This window comes from Leucoraja erinacea, chromosome 29, assembly GCF_028641065.1.
Source record: "Leucoraja erinacea ecotype New England chromosome 29, Leri_hhj_1, whole genome shotgun sequence".
Lineage (NCBI taxonomy): Eukaryota > Metazoa > Chordata > Chondrichthyes > Rajiformes > Rajidae > Leucoraja > Leucoraja erinaceus.
The window spans coordinates 17,051,189-17,057,188 of NC_073405.1; positions in this window are offsets into that span (position 1 = coordinate 17,051,189).

Consider the following 6,000-nt stretch of genomic DNA (forward strand, 5'->3'; position numbering starts at 1 on the left):
CAAGGCTTAATAGAAACTGACTCCCATCTAACAAATCATCATGTGATATTTGCACACAATATTAATGCTGTTCAGGATTCACGGTGTCATAGAAAAGGCCCGAGCTTTGTTCTGTATACCCATATCTACTTGACAATAAAGCAGAATGTGCTTCGCTTATCGTTTAAAGTACATAAAGAGACCGCCAGCAGGATTATTGGTGCTCCACTCCCTTTCCTGCTGGACATATACAGGAAGAGATGTATCAGCAGAGCCATCACCATCATCAAAGACCCCTACCACCCATCACATCACATATTCTCCATCCTGCCATCTGGGAAGAGGTACAGGAGCATTAGCTGCAAAACTAGCAGGATGCTCCTCAGCTTCTTCCCGCAGGCTATAAGACTGATAAACGGACTTTGACCCCTGCCAAAGTATCGCGCACCAACCACCAACCTGGACACACTGCAGCAGAGCCACTGTCGTGCCGCTGCCGATCGGAACGCCTGTTGATGTTTAGTAGAGAGTAGTGTTTAATTTGTTCATGATATATGTATTTTTATTTCTATTTATTTTTTACTGCACACTGAATGGACACTGGTTGAGCAACGTTTTTTTGTTTCCTCTGGATATGTGAGTACTCAGGAAAATGACAATAAGATATACTATACTATACTACTATACTATTTGCTTGTTCAATGTTCATTTTTAATACCTCTCTATTTAGATCTACTGATAGGTTAGAATACAGAAATGCATGGTTGATTCTGTAGGGTTGCTGACTGAGCATACAAATCAGGAACATGAATAGGTCACCTGCCCCTCTAACTGAATAACGGACAACGGTTATGCAACCTCACCTCTGCAATCTCACTTCTCTACAATATCCTTTCACCTCTTAATATGCATCTATCTACTTCTACCTTAAAACATTGAAAACTCTGCTTCCGCTGTCCTTTGAATAAGATAATTAAAAGAACAATTTTACTTCGGAATCACGTGAATGACTACATGAACACCCCGCCAGCACGCATGCGCGACATAGCGTCTCATGTAGTGCAATGCGACGAACAGGAGTACGAGCTCTCCCGCAACAAGTTTAAAAACGTGACCTCCAGGTAAGTAAACTTACTCTGAGGTCGTGTTTTGCAACCCTTGGTCTGCTTTACTTTAACAGGAACATGAACAAGGGAAAACAACCAAGGAAGGTCGTATCCCGTCCGACTGCAATGGACCAGGAGGGTCCAAGCAGTGGGAGGGCGACCGGCGGAACCTGGACCGCACACGCTGCGGTCCTCAGTCACCGACAACATTTCCGAGTCAAGCCCTATGCCGCTAGTACAGCTCGAACAACCACAGCGGGCAGGAGGTAAGGCAAAACGGAAGTCGGACCGGCCGGTTTACTCGGATGAGTCCGGTGCGGAAAACTCACCACCCGAGAGTGGCAGAGGTAGCCGTTTGAGCCGTATGGAAAGGCTCATGGAGCAAATGCTCCAGCGGGTCTTGCTCCGGGAGATGGGGCAAGCTCGCCAAGGGAGCGCAAGCACTCCCGCTCCAGTGCACTATCACGCACTGGCCATCGCATCACCCTCAGTAGAGGGGAGCGTTGGCGACCAGGACTGGGCTGGTCAAGAACAGGAGTCAATGGCTGAAGAATCCGGGAGTATGCAGGGTGTACAGGATAAGGAAGAGCTGCTGGGAGTGGGGAACCGCTACGCGGCAACACCGCGAGTGGGGGGGCCGTTACAGCCTAAACTGGTGGCCAGCATTGACTACCTGTCCTTTAAAACACTCCAAGAACAGGTAGTCAATGAGGCATTGGACCTTTACACACCTCCCGAAAATTGCATTTCGCTCAATGTACCTGCCGTTAACAGTCAAATCTGGGGGTACATTGGCCAGGGTATCAGAACCCAATAACTTAAATTGCAAAAAATATTGACGCTCCTGATGTCGGCTATCACTTCCTATGCTCGTTCCGTGGACGGGGTTGACATGACAACAAACCAACAGGACACCCTGGCTCTACTGTGCAACACACAGTACGAGATTAACAAACTCCGGAAGGAGGCCATTAGACCTGCCCTCGTCCCAAAATTCGCAGGACTGTGTAGAACGTCGACCTCGGAACCACAGATCCTGCTATTTGGCAAAGACTTACCAAAGCAAGTCAAAGATCTGGATGATGAATCCAAGGCATTTGGTCTCACGAGGGCAGGGCCCGGAACGAGCAAAACCACGCAACCCAGATGGCAGTACCCCCACGCATCCACCAGTAGGCATCTACTTCATGGTACTGGTGAAAGCTCGGGGCCCGCATATCATCCCCGGAAGTCTTTTTTAGGACAGGGCCCAGAGCGGGGCCACATGGAAAATGCGCCACCCCCCAACAGCACCACCCCGACAAACAAGGAACCAGAAACCGAAGAAGCAAACATCACACCAATAGCAATGGAGTTAGATGGGTTGGTTCCTACCAGTACATAAAAGGTGGAGGGATTGTGCTATCAGGGGGGAGACTACACCTGTTTTTGGAAGCATGGAAGTCTATCACATTTGCTAATTATATACTAAAAAGTATTCAAGGATATAAAATTAAATGTATTCAAGAAAACATGCCACCAGTTCAGCATGCACCCCAAAGGGGCTTTACCCTCTCTCTAAAAGAAAAACGTGAGGGACAAGCAGAACTGGTGAGGTTACATACTAAGGGAGTCAGAGAGAAATCTAATCATGAACCTTTGGAATTCGTATCAAATATATTTACTAAAACCAAAAAAGATGGTGGATGTCGCAAAATTTACCTGGATGGGGCAATTATGGCAGTACAAATCATTGCCTAATGGTCTAACATCAGCCCCGAGACTGTTTACCAAGATATTAAAACCAGCCCTGGCAATATTAAGAAAACCAAAACATATTGTCATGGCATATCTTGATGATATTTTGATAATAGGCAAAATCCTGGAACTAGCTAATTCAGCAGTATTAGCTACAAAACATTTATTTGAAGCTTTGGGCTTTGTCATACATCCAGATAAATCTAAGTTGATGCCATCCACAACTATGAACTATCTGGGATTCACAATTAACTCAGTCCACATGGCTGTAACGTTGCCAAAAGAAAAATCAGCAGAATTGGCACAAACCTGTAACAAATTAATGGTTAACAATCAACCAACCATTCGGCAAGTGGCAAGAGTAATTGGGAATTTAGTAGCAGCATTTCCAGCTACCCAATTTGGACCTTTGCATTATTAAAACTTACAAAGAGCAAAGGTGCAAGCGTTAAAACAACATGCAGGTCACTTTGACCAAACCATGAAATTGCCTATCGAAGCAATATCAGAGTTACAATGGTGGAAAGAGAACGTTTGGCATAGTTCCAGTCCCATCATAATCAATAACCCAACATTAACTATACAAACAGATGCCAGTGCTCAAGGCTGGGGAGCAACTAATACCATATCCAGTACAGGTGGTAGATGTACTAATCTAGAATCATCACTACTACAAACATTGGTCATAAACTATTTGGAAATGTTGGGTGTGTTCTATGGTTTAAAAGCATGTTGTTCAAATATGCACCATTTGCATGTTCTAAAAATACCTTTGCTGGACCTGGGGTTGTCAAATAGCACCATGGACATGATGACAGCATCTCACCGTCTTTCCACCAAGAAACAATATCTCTCCAGTATCAGAAAATGGGAAACATACTGCTCGAGAATAGGGACAACCTACAGATCAACCTCCATAACAAATGTACTGGAGTTCCTGGCCAGCCTTCACCACGATGAAGGTCTGAGCTATAGAACTATCAATTGTGCTAGAAGTGCACTGTCAGCCTATCTAAGGCAGGCACCAGGTCTCATTCGCTGGTGGCCAAATTAATGAGAGGGATCTTCAATTCAAACCCCCCTAGACCTAGGTATACCAAGATCTGGGATGTCAGCGTTGTCCTGACATACCTAAGGGGATGGCCACCAGCTAGATCCCTCACTCTGGAACAGCTAACCCTGAAAATGGCCATGCTGATGGCATTAGTCTCAGCACAAAGGGTCCAGTCCCTTTATCTACTCAGACTGGACAATATGGTCATAACATCAGACCAAATAACATTCACCATTCAGGAGCTGGTAAAACAGAGTAGACCAGGAACTTCAGGACCCATTGTGGAATTCCGGGCGTACCCACCTGACCCCCGTTTATGTGTCATGACTCACCTACTACTATATATCAACACAACCAAAGATTCCCGAGGGAGAGAAAAGGCACTATGGGTCAGCCTCAAAAAAACCTCATGGTCGGGTGTCGAGTCAAACCATCTCTAGATGGCTCAAATAGGTATTGGGAGCTGCTGGAGTGGATACTGATATTTACACATCTCACCACCAGGGCAGCATCCACGTCGGCGGCTAACAGAATGGACTTGCCATTGGACCATATCCTGGCAACAGCGGGGTGGTCCATGGAAATAACTTTTCAATCATTCTACAACAAGCCATTAGCACAACCTGTTTCATTTGCAGAGAGAATTTTAGACTCTGCAAATATATAATTTAAGCCCGGGGGAGCATTATTTTCTTTGTTATTGTTTCAAATAAATACCATTATTGTTTTATAAACAGATTCATGTTTGATTACGATAACACACTTCCTCCCTTGGATGACTTCGGCAGTGAGTGAAGCATGGACTGTTACACAGTTTGAAATCACAGAGCTTTAAAATCTTCACGTAGTCACTCACGTGACTCCGAAGTAAAATAGTAAGATTAAACAAGAACTTACCAGTTTAGATAGATAGATCCTTTATTTGTCATTCAGACGTTATGGTCTGAACGAAATGTCATTACCTGCAACCATACATACAATAATACAATAATAAACAACAGAACAGACAGTAAACACAAATCAACATCCACCACAGTGAGGCCACCAAGCACCTCCTCACTGTGATGGAGGCAAAAATCTTAGGGCTGCAGTCTCTTCCCTCCTCTTCTCCCACTGCGCTGAGGCGAGAGGGAGAAGAGGAGTTTGATCTTTATTTTATGAGGAGTTACGAAGAGGGATTACATGCCCTCCGCTCCCACCCTCAATTATAAAGGTCAACTGGTATCTTAGTTCTCTTTATCTGTACTATGTTTCAATTATTGTGTTGTTTCTGTGATTCCACACCGCTGCTTTGAGGTATGTCGCGCATGCATGCTGACGGGGTCTTCACGTAATCTCTCATCGTAACTCCTCATAAAATAAAGATCAAACTTCAAACTGGTAAATTCTCATTTAATCTTACTATTTTGCTTCATCACTGTCATCAATTGGAGACCCCTTTTTTAAAGAATGACTAATAATTTCAGATTTCCCCAAAAGAGGAAACTATATAGCAGAGGCATTCATGAGGCAGGTGGGTGACTGCAAGACAGCATAGTCAAACTTTTATACTCAAGTGATCGACTCATTCCAGCAATTACAAAAACAGACAAATGTTGTGAATACTTGGCAAGTCAGATTCAGATTCAGATTCAGATTCAGATTCAGTTTTAATTGTCACTAGACCAAGTGCAGACCCGTTGGGTCTGTTTCCCCAACAGCGTTTGCGGGGGGGGGGGGGGGGGGGGGGGGGGGTGGGGAGAGGGAGTAGGGGCTGCGGCATCACACTCAAATTAACCACCCCCAAACTCACAGGTGGGGGGAGGGGGGGAGGTTGGTGAGAAGAGGGGAGGGGAGGGAGGGGAGATGAGGAGGAGGAAACATGACAGATTTGGGAGGGAAAGGAGAGCGCGGTGTATGGGGTGAGAGAGGGGGATGGGGAGAGAGATGTGGGGGAGGGGGGAATGGGGAGGGGGGGGGAGGAGGGGGAGAGGGGGGAGGAGGGAGAGACAGGAAAGAGTGGGGGAGTGAGAGGGAGGAGGAGAGGGATAGGGGGAAGGGGGCGGGTGGGAGAGAGGGAAGGGGGGGGGGGGTAGAGAGGGGAAGGGGGGTGAGGGAGAGAGGGAGAGGGGTGAGGAGAGGGAG